General features: G+C 43.4%; 1 protein-coding gene and 1 long non-coding RNA gene across 2 annotated transcripts in view; one reads left to right on the top strand and one right to left on the bottom strand.

The window, feature by feature from the left end:
• LOC307154461 (protein NLRC3-like) overlaps nucleotides 1-18,780 on the top strand; it is a 143,138-nt gene that overhangs the window by 16,695 nt on the left and 107,663 nt on the right. The gene's annotated exons all lie outside the window — the stretch shown is intronic.
• LOC307154552 lies at nucleotides 9,366-10,480 on the bottom strand. The gene is made up of 3 exons (XR_013820371.1): nucleotides 10,377-10,480; nucleotides 10,046-10,219; nucleotides 9,366-9,509 (listed from the first exon to the last, which is right to left on the bottom strand). It is a non-coding gene; the product is annotated as an uncharacterized lncRNA (long non-coding RNA).

The raw sequence follows: 18,780 nt of genomic DNA, 5'->3' as shown, positions 1-18,780 counted from the left end.
AGTTTCATCCTGCTGGATTGTCCGGAAAGATCCATTTTATGGTTTTGTAGTAAGTTGTACATCACTCTGTGTTTGTCTTTGCAAAATTATGCCAAAACTACAATTCTGAGTAATTCATATGTTTGTCTTTGATTTGGTTCAACCTTGACTTGTTACATTTTATAGTTACCTCTTTTATATATCTTATTTTTTTCTGTGTGGTTTTATTCGAGTCCAAATACATTGCAAAAAATATAAATTAATTTGAATGAATCTAAGTAACTAAGTAAGTAACTTCTAAGCATCAGATCAGGAGAAAATGTATCTGTAATTTAACATCTGTACAGTGTAGCACTGTTACTGGTTTTGTTCAATAAATCTTTGCACATAATGAATGGACTGTGTGTCATGTTACATCTGTAAAGTTCAGATTGAGGACTGAGAGATTCAGACACTAAACATTGAGATGATGCAGTGATTAGTGTGTGTTAAAGCAGACGTCACACACTGTCTGCTCTCCTCTATTTCATGTGTCTTTCTGATTCTCAGTCTGTTTTCATTCTTCATTGGTTCCTCTCTCATGTCCTGAATGGATGTGTAGTTGGAGTCTCTGCTGCTGGACGCGGGTCAAAAGTCAATGAAGAAAGAAAATTACAGACATTCAAGCTACAACATTGGGTATTTAAATGTTGTCTATTTTGTGATAAATTCATACGTTCTTTGTTATAATGTATAACATAAACAGGCTTCTGCTCTTATACAGGATATTTTAGAACCATTATGAGTTTAAAACCATAGAGATAAACATTACTTTATTGTCAAAACAAATGAACTCAATTCAAGTGTGCATTATTTATTCACAGCTGCTGAAATAGCCTTAACTAGTTTTATTTTCTCGCTTTCAGGGGCGATTCTAGACCCTTTACATGTAACTTTGAGCAGGCACCGAGCAGCCATAACGTGTCTATAACATCTACCTTCACTTTATTTGAGCGGGGAAGCGACTACATGTGTGCCATGAAGCTAAACTCAACCCTATGATGGCATGCCAAGATTTAATTTCAAATATGCCAACATATGAACAGAACTTCAGTATGAGTTAACTCAGGCTTCAACCAAATGCAGAAGGATAAGCAGGCAAGAGACAGTGATGGCAACAAATTAGAAAAGATTTATTGATTCATTTGCATTTTTATCAAAGATTTGTAAATGTTGTCATATCAAACAAGGGGGGTGGAAAATTGACTGCACATTGTCTCCATTTTTAATGGACATGGGTGGACAACAACTTATTAATCGGTTATGTCGTTAATACAATAATATGGTAATAGAGAAGTATATGATGAAATTTCATTAAATGGGATCAAGTAAAAAAAAAAATAAGAATGATATATAAAAATGACGAATTAATTAGGTTATATATAAATTAATAAATGTCATAATTTTAATTACAGCATAGATTTATGTCTTGAGCTCAGTATTACTCTTACCAACTTTAAATATTTAATTTCAGAAACAAATTTAGAGCACATTTCTTTAGAGCACACACTCTTTTTTCATATTTAGACTTTTTTTTTTGTTTAGATGTCGAATTAGAGATTGCCATAAAAGTGTGATTGAAACTGCACATACTCAAAGTCCAGGGAACAGTTATATTTTTTTTGTAAGCGTGACTCTTTCTATACTTGGCAATATTTTGCACTGCTGTGGGAAACGTGGGTCGTTATCCGTGCGTGAGCTGACCTATAAAAAAAATAAATAAATAAATAAATTTGAAAGTGAAAAAACTGTACTTTACTTTAAAGTACTGTTCTTTTAAAAAATCAAAAATCAAAATCAAACCATTGGAAAAGTAAACCAATTTAAATGTTCTTCATTTACCTTCCTGAACAGTTCCATGATGTTATCATCATGAGCCCTTTCACAGAACACCTCCACAATGGCATGCGTCGCGACTGAGTGCGTTGTTGTGTTTGGAGCTCCGTCGAATTAATTCAGAAACCTTGTTTTTCTTCTTTACACTCTTTTACAAACGAACTTTTTCATTTTTTATAGCGTGTGAACATATCTGGAATACTATTCTCCTTAAAAAACAATCGGATTGCTCTGATATCGCTACATATATCCAACCTTTCGAACTTCCGCTACTAGCCTTAGCCCGCTAGCATTACACACGTGGTCGCGCCTATCGATCGACTTATTTACACCCGTATCACTGAAAGCTATAATTCGCCATTATAGCACATCTGCTATAATGGCGAATATAACGGATGTGTGTCTAACGTTACCTTTGAGTGCAGGTGAGGACACCTTCGAGCTGCATTCTGTGCAGTTAGAGCTGGAATCCGTGGAGAAGCAGATCCGCGACCTACTAGAGAGACAGGCCGAGCTACGAGATCGACGTTTCGCGCTTGAAACATCACGCGCCGATGCTCACAGGTCAGTGGTTAGTAACCTTTCGACTCCGACCTCGTCTACTCCATGTGTTTCTCTGCCCAGGATGCGATCATCCCTGGTTTCATTCACTCCGGCACCGACACAACAACATGGACCCTGGGTGATTCCACAGCGGAAGACGCGGGCCAGGACCAGAGCTAGGACCTCTCCGCCCCTCCCGGTCTTCGAGATCTCCACCCGGAACCGCTTCTCCCCTCTACGCGAGACGGAATGCGACGCTGTGATCATCGGCAGTTCCATCGTCCGGCATGTCCGTGCTACCATAGGTAAAGGTAAGGTTCGCACTCACTGCTTTCCTGGTGCTCGTGTTCTCGATGTCGCTGCACAGGTTCCCGGGATTCTGAACGGTGACGAGCCCGTCGGAGCTGTCGTGCTGCACGCGGGAACGAACGACATCAGGCTACGGCAGTCGGAGGTTCTGAAGAAGGACTACAGGAGCCTGATCGAGACGGTACGCAGTACATCGCCTGAAACAACGATCATCGTGTCTGGACCGCTTCCCAGACACGACTAGGACACGAAAGGTTCAGTAGATTATTTGCTCTAAATGAATGGTTAATGTCATGGTGTAATGAACAGAGACTGCTCTTTGTAAATAATTGGAATCTTTTCTGGGAGCGACCTAGGCTCTTCCGTGCTGATGGCCTTCACCCCAGCAGAATCGGAGCGGCTCTTCTGTCGGACAACATCTCCAAGACGCTACACACCATATGACTAGTAAGTCAAAGTCCAAATCACACTCTTTGCTGTCCAAACTTAATTGATATAAGTACCAATGTAGAACATTATATTGAAACTGTGTCTATTCCTCGTTTAGTGAGATCAAATAATAAATCTACTGCAGGATCTAAGAAAAATCTAATTGTGATTAAACCAGAAAATCTCAATATTAGTGAACAAAAACAATTTATAAAGCTAGGTCTTTTAAACATCAGATCGCTTACACCTAAGGCGGTTATTGTAAATGAAATGGTCACAGATAATAGTTTCGATGTACTTTGCCTTACTGAAACCTGGCTTAAACCAAATGATTATTTCGGTCTTAATGAGTCTACTCCTCCTGGATACTGTTACAAGCATGAGCCCCATCTGATTGGTCGTGGCGGTGGTGTTGCTATAATCTATAAAGATATTCTTACTGTTACTCAGAAAACAGGTCACAGGTTTAATTCGTTTGAAGTACTTGTGCTAAATGTTACTCTCTTAGATGTAAGAAAGAAATCCATATTATCTCTAGCCTTGGCTACCGTATATAGACCGCCTGGGCCTTACGCTGATTTCCTAAAAGAGTTTGCAGACTTTCTCTCAGATCTTTTGGTCAATGTCGATAAAGCATTAATTGTTGGAGATTTTAACATACACGTAGATAATTCAAATGATGCTTTAGGGGCTGCGTTTACAGATTTATTAAACTCCTTTGGGGTCAAGCAAAACGTAACTGGTCCCACTCATCGTCTTAATCATACGCTAGATTTAATTATATCACATGGAGCCGATCCAACCGATATAGATATTATACCGCAAAGTGATGAAGTCACTGACCATTACATGGTCACTTGCATATTACGTACCGCTGAAATTTGTCATGTTGCGCCGCGTTATCGACCAGGCAGAACAATCCTTCCAACAACTATAGATCATTTCTCAAATAGCTTACCTGATCTATCTCAGCTGCTCAGTGAACCCAAACAAACAGATGAACTAGAGGAAATGACTAGCACTATGAGCACCATTTTCTCTAGTACATTAGACATCGTTGCACCAATTAGATTAAAAAAGGTTAGAGAGAAAATTAAAGCACCATGGTACAACAGTGTTACGCATGTTCTAAAGAGAGAAACTCGTAATTTAGAGCGTAAATGGAAACAAACTAATCTAGAGGTCTTTAGAATCGCATGGAAAGACAGTATGTCACGTTATAAAAAGGCCCTAAAAGCAGCCAGGGCTGAGCATCTCCGCAAACTCATAGAAAACAACCAAAATAATCCTAGGTTTTTATTTAACACCGTCGCTAGACTAACAAATAAACAGACGCTACCGGAGCAAAATATTCCGTTACAGTGTAGTAGTAATGATTTTATGAATTTCTTCACTGAGAAAATAGAAAGCATCAGAAACACAATTGTAAATGTACAATCTTTAATGGTGTCTTATGATTCAGCCTCAATTATCACCCCGCAAGAACAATTACAGCGCTTTGCAACTATAGGACAGGAAGAGTTAAATAAACTTATCATTGCATCTAAACCAACAACGTGTTTATTAGATCCAATACCAACTAAACTACTGAAACAAGTGTTACCTGTAGTGGAAGAGCCTCTTCTCAATATTATTAACTCGTCTTTATCCTTAGGTCATGTTCCAAGAATATTCAAGTTGGCAGTTATAAAACCTCTTATTAAGAAACCACAATTAGATCATAATAACCTAGCAAATTACAGACCCATTTCAAATCTTCCATTTATGTCTAAAATACTAGAAAAAGTTGTGTCCGCTCAACTGTGCTCTTTCTTGCAAGAAAATGATATCTATGAAAAGTTTCAGTCTGGATTCAGGCCACACCATAGCACAGAAACTGCGCTCGTTAAAATCACAAATGATTTACTCTTAGCTTCTGACCAAGGCTGTATCTCAATACTAGTTTTACTTGATCTTAGTGCTGCGTTCGATACTATAGATCACACAATACTCTTAGACCGACTACAAAACTACACTGGTGTTCAGGGACAGGCATTAAGCTGGTTCAGATCATACTTATCTGACCGATACCATTTTGTCTGCGTAAATGGGGAAAAATCGAAGATAACGTCAGTAAACTACGGTGTACCGCAAGGATCTGTGTTAGGCCCTCTGCTATTCTCAATATATATGCTGCCACTTGGTAATATTATAAGAAAACATGGAATTAATTTCCACTGTTATGCTGATGACACTCAATTATATATTTCATCACGACCAGATGAAAACGCTAAATTATCTAAATTAACAGAGTGTGTTAAAGATATAAAATACTGGATGACATGTAATTTTCTGCTATTAAATTCAGATAAAACGGAGGTATTACTTATTAGTCCAAAAAACTGCCCACAAAACCTCTTACAATACAACTTTAATTTAGAAGGGTGTCCTGTACTGTAATGCTCTATTAGCTGGTTGTCCTGCATCCTCAATAAACAAGCTACAGTTAGTCCAAAATGCCGCCGCTAGAGTTCTTACTAGATCAAGAAAATACGATCATATAACACCAATTCTGTCGTCTCTACATTGGTTACCTATAAAGTTCCGTATCAATTACAAAGTATTGCTACTGACCTATAAAGCCCTAAATGGTTTAGCTCCCGTGTATTTAACGGAACTTCTATCGCCCTACAATCCATCGCGCTCTTTAAGATCACTAAATTCGAGGCTTCTGGTCATTCCTAGGATATCTAAGTCCACTAAAGGAGGGAGAGCGTTTTCACATTTAGCTCCTAAACTCTGGAATGGCCTTCCTGATATTGTTCGAGGCTCAGACTCGCTGTCCCAGTTTAAAACTAGATTAAAGACGCATCTCTTCAGCCAGGCATTCACATAATACTTACATTTTATACTACAGTTGAATCAGATTGAATGCATTAATATTGCGAACAGCAGCTACGCTAATTATTTCCCATATGCTTTTCTGTTGTTATCTCGGGACGCTAGTCCCGAGGTAAATACAGATCGTCAGCTCCAGTTTGTATCCAGCCTCTCATGGAAACTACAGATTCTCCAACACCCGTGCAGAGACGACTCGGCGCCTGTGAAGAGACGACTCGACGCTGCCGATGTTTATGCCCTAAATCAATACATGATTAACTAACTGTATTTCTCAATGTACATTTCTGAAATGCACTTTCTGTAAAGCTGCTTTGAAACAATATGTATTGTGAAAAGCGCTATACAAATAAATTTGAATTGAATTGAATTGAATGTAGTTGACAAAAAAAGATCCTTTGATACTATTTCTGTACGAAGTGATACCTGTGGAGATAAATCTAGGGTAAGTTAAGCATTTATATGTATAAAACCAAACAAACAACAGCACTGTTTTATTTGTCACACATCTGAGTGGTGTCACACATCAAATCATTAATTTAATAATTTTACCAGACATTCGTGAACAGACAAACACTTGTGCGAGCTACAAATTAATCTCATTTCAGCAATCATGTCACATACAGTAAACTGACCAGGGGGGCTGGACATAAAACAGACGAAATCTTTGCTCACGTGCACCCAACCAACACTGTGTGCCCAACGACCAGAGCAATAGTAACCTCCTGGGTGTTCTGGACAGAGAAATGGACACACAATGCAGTACTAAATAAAGAAAAAGGTAATGAGAAAACGGGAAATAGCAATATGAAAGCAGGCTTGAATTTCTCTGAGTTCAGATTGTAGAAGATGTCATCAACACGGAAGTAATCATCGTGTTACGAGGTGCGGTTGAGGTACAGATGAAGCAAGATCCAGTTGCAGCACACTTTATTAAATAGATTCTAACTTGAACAAACTAGGACAAGAACACAGGAACAGAACAACCGAACGACAGCATAACTGTTGACACAAAGACTGTCAAACAAGAACTCACAAAGACATGGCTGAAACACAGGGCTTAAATACAGGGGTAAACGAGCTAGACAGGATAACAAGGGGGCGTGGTTAATGGGAAACACCTGGGATGACTAATAGACAGACAGGGAACCACTAAACATGACAGGACACAAAACCACATCGTGACATAGCCCCTCCCCTATGGGCGGCTCCTGACGCCCATAAAAACAACAAAAAGTTCAGGAGGGTGGTGAAGCGGAGGCGGTCTCGGGGGCGGGATGGAGGGCCAGGCCCGTGGAGCAGCAGAGGGCCTGGAGACTGTAGCAGGACTGGAGGCCAGGGCGGATCAGGCAGTGCAGGCGACCAGGGCGGATCAGGCTGTGCAGGCGACCAGGGCGGATCAGGCTGTGCAGGCGACCAGGGCGGATCAGGCTGTGCAGGCGACCAGGGCGAAGACCCTTCGGGCGGCCACGGCGGAGAAGACCCCTCGGGCGGCCACGGCGGAGACGACCCCCCGGGCGGCCACGGCGGAGACGACCCCTCGGGCGGCCAGGGCGGAGACGACCCTTCAGGCGGCCAGGGCGGAGACGACCCCTCGGGCGACGACGACCCCTCGGGTGGCCACGACGGATCGGGCTGGTCCGGAGGCCTATTGCCCCCCCCCCCCCAAAATTTTCTTGGGGAGGCTCCCCGGTATAGAATCCTGAACCAGCGATGAAGAGGGCTTTGGGTTGGACAGGACCAGCGGCGAAGAGGGCTTTGAGCTGGGCAGGACCAGCGGCGAAGAGGGCTTTGAGCTGGGCAGGACCAGCGGCGAAGAGGGCTCTGAACTGGGCGGAACCAGCGGCGAAGGCTCTGTGCTGGACGGGACCAGCGATGAAGAGGGCGTTAAGCTGGACAGAACCAGCGGCGAAGAGGACTCTGAGCTGGGCGGGACCAGCGGTGAAGAAGACTCTGGGCTGGCGTGAAGTGCAGGTTCGGCTGGACTGGGGTGAAGCTCTGAATCGGCAGAAGCGACGTGAACAGTCTCTGGATCAGCAGAAGCGACGTGAACAGTCTCTGGATCAGCAGAAGCGACGTGAACAGTCTCTGGATCAGCAGAAGCGACGTGAACAGTCTCTGGATCAGCAGAAGCGACGTGAACAGTCTCTGGATCAGCAGAAGCGACGTGAACAGTCTCTGGATCAGCAGACGTGACGTGAAGCTCAGGCTCGGCAGGCGTGACGTGAAGCTCAGGCATGGCAGGCGTGACGTGAAGCTCAGGCTCGGCAGGCGTGACGTGAAGCTCAGGCTCGGCAGGCGTGACGTGAAGCTCAGGCTCGGCAGGCGTGACGTGAAGCTCAGGCTCGGCAGGCGTGACGTGAAGCTCAGGCTCGGCAGGCGTGACGTGAAGCTCAGGCTCGGCAGGCGTGACGTGAAGCTCAGGCTCGGCAGGCGTGACGTGAAGCTCAGGCTCGGCAGGCGTGACGTGAAGCTCAGGCTCGGCAGGCGTGACGTGAAGCTCAGGCTCGGCAGGCGTGACGTGAAGCTCAGGCTCGGCAGGCGTGACGTGAAGCTCAGGCTCGGCGGGACGAGACCCTGGAATGATGGCCTTCGTGGCAGCACGTGCTGACATCAGCGGGGAATCGGCCACGCTAGAGATCGGTCCTGTACGGCCATAGACCGATCTGGTGGCTGGCTTGATTGCTGGCAAGACGTGGAGCGCGGTCTGAGGGGACATTGCGGGTTCAGGGAGCTTCTTCTCCTCCTCGCCCACAGTAAACAAGGAACTGCTCCACGACAGGGCCAGGTCAACGTACCTTTCTAAAGACCCGTGCGGATCAGGTTCGGGCATCAGAGACCGGAGTGGTTCCGATAATCCCCCACGGAAGAAGATCATCAAGCACTGGGTGCTCATTTGTGCAAGATGTGCCAGCTCGAGGAATTCTGCGACATAATCCTTGATGGCGCGATTCTCCTGGCGAAGACGGATGATCTGGACATCAGGACTCCAAGTAGGCATGGCTGCTGGATCTAGGTTTGGTGAGTTCTTCTGTTACGAGGTGCGGTTGAGGTACAGATGAAGCAAGATCCAGTTGCAGCACACTTTATTAAATAGATTCTAACTTGAACAAACTAGGACAAGAACACAGGAACAGAACAACCGAACGACAGCATAACTGTTGACACAAAGACTGTCAAACAAGAACTCACAAAGACATGGCTGAAACACAGGGCTTAAATACAGGGGTAAACGAGCTAGACAGGATAACAAGGGGGCGTGGTTAATGGGAAACACCTGGGATGACTAATAGACAGACAGGGAACCACTAAACATGACAGGACACAAAACCACATCGTGACACATCGGGGTTTTCCCTCTCATGATAGTTGACACCTAAAATGGTTTCTTCACTAAATGAGGTCTTTTTCCCATGAGACATAATAACCACAAAGGTGCTGTCCGAGTCTTCATGTTCAGAACATGCAGCGAAGTCCTTGATTGCTGTATCTATTTCCTGTGAAAAAAAAAAAAAAATATATATATATATATATATATATAATTAAAAAATATATATAAACAAAAAAGTCACTGTTTTAAATAGGCAAATGCTTAAAAGTATATGATTGGATCATTATTGCAGTTATTATTATGTTTCTAGCATGTTATATGTTTGGCGACAGTTCTTCTAACCCAACCAATGGAGTGTGTGGTTTTTATTTCTTAAACAAGCATGTATGAAGACACATCATGGCCATATTCCAGGATTACAATGTCAAGATTCATCAGGCTCAGATTGTGAAAGAATGGTTGGAAGAATCATTTCCACACATGAATCGGCTCCTCTGAGTCCAGAGCTAAACCTCAGTGAAAGTCTTTGGGATGTTCTTGTGTATAGGACATAACATCACAAACTTATTTCCATTAAGAGGTGCATCAAGATCTTGCATTGACAATGCAAAAGTCGAGTACTCTGTAAAGTCTTCTTCAGTACATCACAAAGACTTTCACTGATATTTATTAATAATATTAATTTCATGAGGCTGTACGCACAGTTCCAGAGAGATTTGTGTATTTCTCAACACTGTAATCCAGAGCCGTCAGCAGTCACTCCATGTTCTCCTCGTCTCTCTCTGCTCCAGCCCTGTGTTTTAAGTGCTCAAACTGTATGTTGGTGATTAGCAGAGCTAAACGTTTCCTCTGAGACTTGTCCTTTGGGATATAAACCTATGAAACACAATCCAAACTGAACAAAATTAAAGCAGAAGTAAAATAACCAATGTCTGGAGCAACATTAGAATTGGGTATCTTAGGAGGAGCATTAATGTTTACACTGATCCATGTCAAAAATCAGTCAAAAGTGATTAGAAACAGAGATACTTGCTTCTTTTTTCTCTCTTGTAAGAATTTCAGTCTTCAACTGTCGGCTGCATGGAGTCATTGTGTGTGGACTGGACTGGACTGGACTGGACTCGCACTGGACTGGACTGGACTGGACTGGACTCACACTGGACTGGACTGGACTCACACTGGACTGGACTGGACTTGCACTGGACTGGACTGGATGGGCTGCTCCTCCTCAGACACTGGGGCATTTCTGCTCTCCTCCTGAACAGATGGATCAGCTGAAGACAGAAATATACACATCATGTGTATTCAGTATATTTAAAAATGAACCAACCACCCACTGAACAAAGAAAAATAGAAAGTCTGCAATAAATATTTTTTCTGCCTTTCTAATACAATATAACATAACATTGGGAATACTATGTTCATGTACAGAAAAATGTCCCATTCATATACATTTATCTTTCACGAGTTCACACTTACAAATAAGTCAGATAGAATAAATGCGTATTTGGCGTGCTGTCCGAGGAGAGGGCTCCGGGCTCGGTATTTGGCCTGAACCCAGAGTACTCCCCCCGTATTCCTGGCTGTGAAAGAACAAGCCAAGAGTGAGGAGTCGGGGTGGTGGAGGGATGCTGAAACTGTCAAGGAATTTAGGTGAGTTGACAGAGTGAATATATATATGCTTCCTCTCATGCTGATAGGGTAGACATGGTAATTGTTTGATGAGTTGATTGATTGATTGATTGATTGATTGATTATTTGAACGTGCTCCTCCCGAACTTTGTTAATAAAACATCATTTATTTTTTCCCAACCGTATATAATTTAGAGCATTACACTCAGGGCCCCCTATTTTAACAATCTGAAACGCAAGTGTCTAAGCACAAAGTGCAAGTAACTTTGTGGGCCAGGCGCAAATCTAAAATGGGTTGGTCTGAAGTAGCTTCATTATTCATAGGTGTGGTTTGGGCGTAACGTGAAATAAACCAATCAGAGCGTCATCTCACATTCCCTTTAAGAGCAGGCGCTCTTGTTCTAAAGCGGATTACTATTATAACGGCGGATTTGCCAGGTGCGCGCCAGGAGCGGTTCACAGCCAAGGAGAGCAACGCTCTACGATCTATCTATCGTAATAATGTATGATTTGCAAAAATGAAAACTGCTGCTTCTGTGTAGATGAGAGAATCAAAGTGTATGTGCGTTGTGCACACGCTACATTGATTATGGCCAAGCATGCGCCCTTAAAATAGCATATGAATAACATGCGCAACGCGCCACTGACTTTAAACTATTTTTTCCTGGTTAGTGGCGCAATTGTTTTCTAAACCTGCAAAATAGCATGAGGGAACGTTTGCGCCGGAACACACCTCATTTTTTGCGCTGAACTGCCCAGGGAGCGCAAGTTCATTCCCTAGTTTAGCGACGTGCTTCTGTGGAGGGAAAAGCGCGCTTTGCGCGGGTGCAAAATAGGAATGATACATGCGTCGGTGTACAAAGTCAATTGCGCTGGGTGCAAGATAGGGCCCAGAGTCTTTAAACCAGTATAAACAGGTTTTTCTTTACCTTCCTTAAGTTTCAACTCAAGGCGATGTGCAAGATCATTTTGTTTGATGTTACGCAACACTTGGACTGCGATCCTGCCCGCATCTTCACTGTACTGTTGTACCATACTGTGCAAAAGGGCATGGTCATTTTATATTTATGTTGTTATTATAGTTTTACATTGTTCCATTCAAGTGTTGAGTTTGCCGAGTGGGCGGGGTTTGAATCAGAAGTCTCGCGAGTTCTGTAAAAAATGACGCGAGATCGCATATTCGCGGCAATGGAGGAAAGAGTGAAGAAATGTGGCGCGAGTTATTATTGTGAGCAAACGAGACGAGTTAAGGTGCATCAGAAGGCCATAAAGTTATAGATCGATAATATAGCTGGTGAGCAGTTTGGTATTTCATATGTGATGGGCGGCTGATGTTGTGTGATCGCTCCTGAGGTTGTTGGATTTCTCTGTGGTGAACACTCGCGTGTGCGTCATTGCAGACTGTAAGTGATTATCTTACATTTATTTTGTCTAATAATGATTGTTTGATATTCTGTTTAATGCATTAATAAGATATTTATTCAGTTATAAAAGAACAGCTGCTATATTATACCTGTATCACAAGTTTGTGATGCCTCTCACGTTCAATCACGTGAAGTGATAATGACGCAGCATTTTTATTGTAAGAGTTGTAACAGAAACTAATTGAGTTTGTTTATTTTATTATAGAACCACACATACACGTTCATCTACATTTTGTCCAGCTGACCTGTCACACAAACCCAACACACACACACTGAACATCGCAGCAATTAACCCTTTCGTCTGAGGATCGACTTGACATCTGCACCCTTCTTCCATTAAGTGGACTTCCTCTGGCATACTTGGGACTTCTTAAAACTGAGTACACTTACTTATTACCACCACTTCGTTGCTCTCTCTGAATATAATTGTATCTTTTGAATATAACCACATCGTTTTTATTGTTTGTTTATTTTACGTAGGCCTAAGCTGTTTATTGTGATATTTACATTTTGTTGACATTGTGAGAAAATGAATATCAATCAATCAATACAGTGAGTGAATTTGATCTTTGACTCTGGTTTCTTTGCTCCTCTCCTAGTTACTGGACATTAATTGTGTATTAATACTCTAAGGTGATTTAGAACCGTAATAGCAATCAGTGCATTCTACAGCCTTCAACACATTTTATGGTCCTTCGAGCCGGATCTATAACCACCTTAGCGATGATGTCCAGAACTAGTGAGGAAGCTATAGAGCCAGAGGTTGTACGTCCTCGTAGAGAAACAAGACGACCAACACATTTGCGTGACTATGAGGTTAGTTATCCTCAGAAACAGCTAGCATTTGCAGATGAGCAGTCTGATATGCTTAGTTTTATGCGTGAAATGAGGGAGGAAAACAGGCGAATGAGGCAGGACATGCAACGCATATCTGATATGATTGTTAACTCTCCTGTGTTAGCTTCCCAGGTTTCATTATCTGAGCAACGGCTTACGAATGAAGGAGCTGTGGTGTCATCCACACCAAAGTCTACTAGTATGCAGGAGTCATTTCAGGGTGATGGAAACTCTGGTCAGACAGAACATACTCCTTTGGTGCCACATAGAGATGAATCCCTCCTTACAGTTCGCAGTTGTGAGCGAGATCTCATTGAGGAGCTTACAGACAGTCTAAAGAGAACAGGCAGGTTTAGTGATAGTCTGTCTAATTCAGGTATGTCGACCCCTTCGTATAATGATCCACATAGTAGTAAGAATGATTCGCCACGGTATGATCATCATTATGATGCTAATGTTCCACAGCGCCCACCTCGTTCATCTGATATCCGTCAGCAATGTGCAGATGATCCACCTATGTTGCGGTCCAGTATGCGGTCTCATGATGTTTATTATCAACCAACAACAGACCCTTATCATTGCCGCTTAAGTGACAGAGAGCGTCTGTATAACGATGCCCCTATGGATCGTCTTGATCATTCTCCAATCGATTGGAGACAAGAGTACAGTCTCGATAATGGCCGGTTACGTACAGATTACCGTTCTCGCCCATTCTCTTGGACAATCTGAGATTCATCGTCCGGTGAATCCACCCCCAATGCAATATCGAGGGCCAACTCCTACAATCCCTCATTTCGTTCGGGATGATCCTCGAGAATTTGCTCGTCTTAAGCTTGCATTAAACAACGTTCTTCCTGAAGACGCTTCTGAGTCTTTTAAGTTCCAAATACTTATGGACCACCTTAAGCTGGAAGATGCTTTACTTGTCGCCGACTCGTATAGTCACAGTCGCACTCCATTCAGTGACACTATGAGAGCGCTCACTGATATGTATGGGCAGCCACATCAATTGGCACTGCAAAGGATCACTAATCTGATGGATGGGCCCAATATCAGGAGCGGGGATGTGAAGTCTTTCAAGGCATTTGCCCTTCGTGTCCGAGCACTGGTTGGAATGTTAAACCAGTTAGGTAGCACAGGTTGGACTGAACTGAAATGTGGCTCTCATGTTTCTCGTCTCTTAGCCAAGTTGACGTACGACCTAAGAGCTAACTTCAAGAGATTCATTAACCCCATTCAGACACCTATTCCAACGCTGATTGATTTCGCAGACTGGCTGGAATATGAGGTTCGTGTGTAGGTAGAAGGAACACAGTATGGGTCCTATCCTGATCAAGTGAAACACAGCGTTCACAAAGACAAGCGAACTGGCTTTGTGCCCCGTAAGCTGACTACTGTTCTACATGGAAGAGAGCAGAAAGTAGGATTGGTAGAGCTCCCGAAGACTGAATATATGGACTCAGAAAGACTACAGGAGAAGCCGAAAAAGTATTGTCCGTTCTGTTGTCTAGAGAGCCTAGTATGGCTGCGTCTTACGAATCAGAGATTCAGAAATTGTTGCAAGCGGGTTATGTCACCCCATTGACATCTGCAGAATGTGATCCGAGTTCCAAGGCGTGGTACATACCACATCATATGGTTCATCACAATGCAAAGAACCGTATTGTCTTCAATTGTTCTTTTGAGTATCAGGGTCAGTCTCTCAATGACCATCTTTTCCCCGGTCCGACTTTAAGTGCCAGCTTGTTGGGCGTTCTGCTCCGCTTTCGAGAACATTCTGTGGCCATCTGCAGTGACGTGAAGGGTATGTTCCATCAGATCCGTCTCCTTGACGAAGATAAACCCTTCCTCCATTTTTTGTGGCGTCATGGAAAAACATCTGAACCGGCCATCGTGTATCAGTGGCAAGTTCTGCCATTTGGCACTGCATGTAGCCCTTGTTGTGCTACCTACGCACTTCAGTCCCATGCAAAGATGGATCTCGAAGCTACTGATGAAGTACGTCAAACGGTGGAGCGTAGCTTCTATGTTGACAATTGTCTCAAGAGTGTCTCTACTGAAGCTCAAGCTCTGCAGCTGGTAAACCGATTGCAGTGTCATCTTATGGACGGTGGATTCGAATTGAGGCAATGGGCCAGTAACATCCCCAAGGTTATTCACCACCTTCCTGCTGAGTTGAAGTCGAAGAGTGGTGAGATTCAGCTCAGTCAAGAAATGGCCAACCCGCAGGAGAATGCCCTTGGATTGATATGGCAATGTAGACCAGACACATTGGTATACAAACCTTACCAGAGGGAGGATGGTGAAATTACGATGCGGAGTATCTATCGCACTTTAGCCAAGCTGTACGACCCCCTTGGATATCTCATTCTGTATACCACAAGAGCCAAGATTGTCGTGCAGTTGTTGTGGGAGAAGAAACGAGAATGGGATGATCCTAATCTACCATCTGGCTTACTAGACATTTGGCATCAGTGGGAGAGCGAGCTTCCACAATTGTCTCAGATCCACCTGCCAAGATGCTACAGTTCCAGTCTTCAGTATCCTATCAAGAGCCGCAGTGTTCACGTGTTTTGTGATGCGTCTGAAAAGGCGTACGGCTCTGTAGCCTACTTGTGTTCTGAAGATGATCAGGGCAACACGCAGGTTGCCTTCATGGCGGCAAGGTCACGAGTCGCTCCGAGGAAACAGATCTCCATTGCTCGTTTAGAGCTTTGCGCTGCATTGACAGGAGCGCAGCTAGGAGACGTCTTGAAGAAAGAGCTAACTCTAGATATCTCCAGATTCGTCTATTGGTCTGACTCGACTACAGTTCTTGCTTGGCTACAGTCTGATTCGTGCAGATACCGAGTGTTCGTAGGAGTCCGTGTCACAGAAATTCAAGAGTTGTCTGACCCTGGAGCTTGGCGTTATGTCAATTCTGCAGCCAATCCTGCGGATGATATAACGCGAGGGTTGTCATTGGCTCAGCTAGCTGAAGAAACGCGATGGAAACAAGGACCAGCTTTCTTGATGCAGTCTAGCAGCTGTTGGCCTAAGGCACCAGAAAGAAAGGCCCCGAAGAAGTTCAGGAACTTAAGAAATCTGTGTTTTGCGGTTCGTTGACTGAACATAAGTTGCAAGTTGAACCTGATCCCAGTCAATTTAGTAGCTATACTGAGTTATTAGAGGCTACAGCACGAGTTCTTCATGGGGCGGCTGGCAACACAGATTCACCGAGTGCAGATGCGTTTCAGAAGGCAGAATTGTCTATCCTTAGACAGTGTCAGATGCAAGACTTTCCTGACGAGTTTGCCTTACTCAAGGGAGGGAAAGACATTTCTGCACAGAGCCGACTTCTTAAGCTTGCTCCTGAGTATGACAAAGAGCTAGACTTGATTAGAGTAGGAGGACGACTTCGTAGGTGTCATGGATTGAGTGATGCAGTTCTACACCCTATCGTTCTGTCACAGAATCATCCCGTGGTGAAGCTTCTAATCAAGCATTACGATGAACAGTTGCACCACCCGGGAGCCGGCAGAGTGTATGCCGAGCTGCGGCGTAAGTTTTGGATTTTGCGGGGAAGAGAGGCGATTCGAAGACACCAGCACCACTGTCTTGAGTGTAACAAGTGGAGAGGCAAGCCAATGATTCCTAGAATGTCAGACTTACCCCCATCAAGTCTGCGATTGTGTAAACCTCCTTTTTACTCCATTGGAGTAGATTGTTTTGGACCACTGATAGTGAAGGTGGGCCGCCGCACTGAGAAAAGGTGGGGTATCGTATACAAGTGCCTCACTACTCGAGCCGTACATCTTGACCTATTGGATCACATGGATGGAGATTCATTCCTGCTGTCACTCAGGCGTTTCATTGCCCGAAGAGGGAAACCCTATGAGCTTCTCTCGGATCAGGGAACAAATTTCCGAGGTGGATGTAAAGAGCTGGAGGACACCTTCTCTCAGATTCAGCCCAGTATCAGAGACCAGTTGGCCAAAGAACAAATCAGATTCCGGTTCAATCCACCAAGTGCACCTCATTTCGGCGGCTCGTGGGAGAGAGAAGTGAGGTCTGTAAAAACAGCCTTGAGAACTACCTTAGGCGCACAGACAGTTACTGAGGAGGTATTAAGAACCATTCTGATCGAGGTTGAGAGCATCCTTAATTCTAGACCCTTGGGTTATGTCTCTAGCGACATCGCAGATCCAGACCCAGTGACGCCAAATTCCTTGTTGATGGGGCGGCCTGACTCCTCCTTGCCTCAAGTTGTCTATTCAGACCCAGAATTACTCAGTAGGAAAAGATGGAGACATAGTCAGGTTCTGAGTGATCATTTTTGGAAGCATTTTATTCATGACTTTTTACCCACATTACAGTCAAGACAGAAATGCCAGAGAGAGAAAGAGAATATTGCAGTTGGTACTGTAGTACTCATTGTTGACGAGCAGATTCCAAGAGCGCTCTGGAGAGTTGGTACTGTCTCTTCTGTCATTCCTAGTTCAGATGGGAGAGTCAGAACAGCTGTGGTCAAAGTGAAAGATCAAACGTACACAAGACCAGTAGCTAAGTTGATTGAATTGCCAATATTACCCCCAGACTCAGAGAGTTCCTCATAGACCCTACTAATGGCAAATTTGCATACCAAATTTGGGGGCGGCTGTGCAAAAGGGCATGGTCATTTTATATTTATGTTGTTATTATAGTTTTACATTGTTCCATTCAAGTGTTGAGTTTGCCGAGTGGGCGGGGTTTGAATCAGAAGTCTCGCGAGTTCTGTAAAAAATGACGCGAGATCGCATATTCGCGGCAATGGAGGAAAGAGTGAAGAAATGTGGCGCGAGTTATTATTGTGAGCAAACGAGACGAGTTAAGGTGCATCAGAAGGCCATAAAGTTATAGATCGATAATATAGCTGGTGAGCAGTTTGGTATTTCATATGTGATGGGCGGCTGATGTTGTGTGATCGCTCCTGAGGTTGTTGGATTTCTGTGGTGAACACTCGCGTGTGCGTCATTGCAGACTGTAAGTGATTATCTTACATTTATTTTGTCTAATAATGATTGTTTGATATTCTGTTTAATGCATTAATAAGATATTTATTCAGTTATAAAAGAACAGCTGCTATATTATACCTGTATCACAAGTTTGTGATGCCTCTCACGTTCAATCACGTGAAGTGATAATGACGCAGCATTTTTATTGTAAGAGTTGTAACAGAAACTAATTGAGTTTGTTTATTTTATTATAGAACCACACATACACGTTCATCTACATTTTGTCCAGCTGACCTGTCACACAAACCCAACACACACACACTGAACATCGCAGCAATTAACCCTTTCGTCTGAGGATCGACTTGACATCTGCACCCTTCTTCCATTAAGTGGACTTCCTCTGGCATACTTGGGACTTCTTAAAACTGAGTACACTTACTTATTACCACCACTTCGTTGCTCTCTCTGAATATAATTGTATCTTTTGAATATAACCACATCGTTTTTATTGTTTGTTTATTTTACGTAGGCCTACGCTGTTTATTGTGATATTTACATTTTGTTGACATTG

This window comes from Squalius cephalus, assembly GCF_949319135.1.
Source record: "Squalius cephalus genome assembly, chromosome: 2".
NCBI classification, from domain to species: domain Eukaryota; kingdom Metazoa; phylum Chordata; class Actinopteri; order Cypriniformes; family Leuciscidae; genus Squalius; species Squalius cephalus.
Note: the sequence above shows the minus strand (reverse complement) of the source record. Positions and strands in the feature narration are given on the sequence as shown.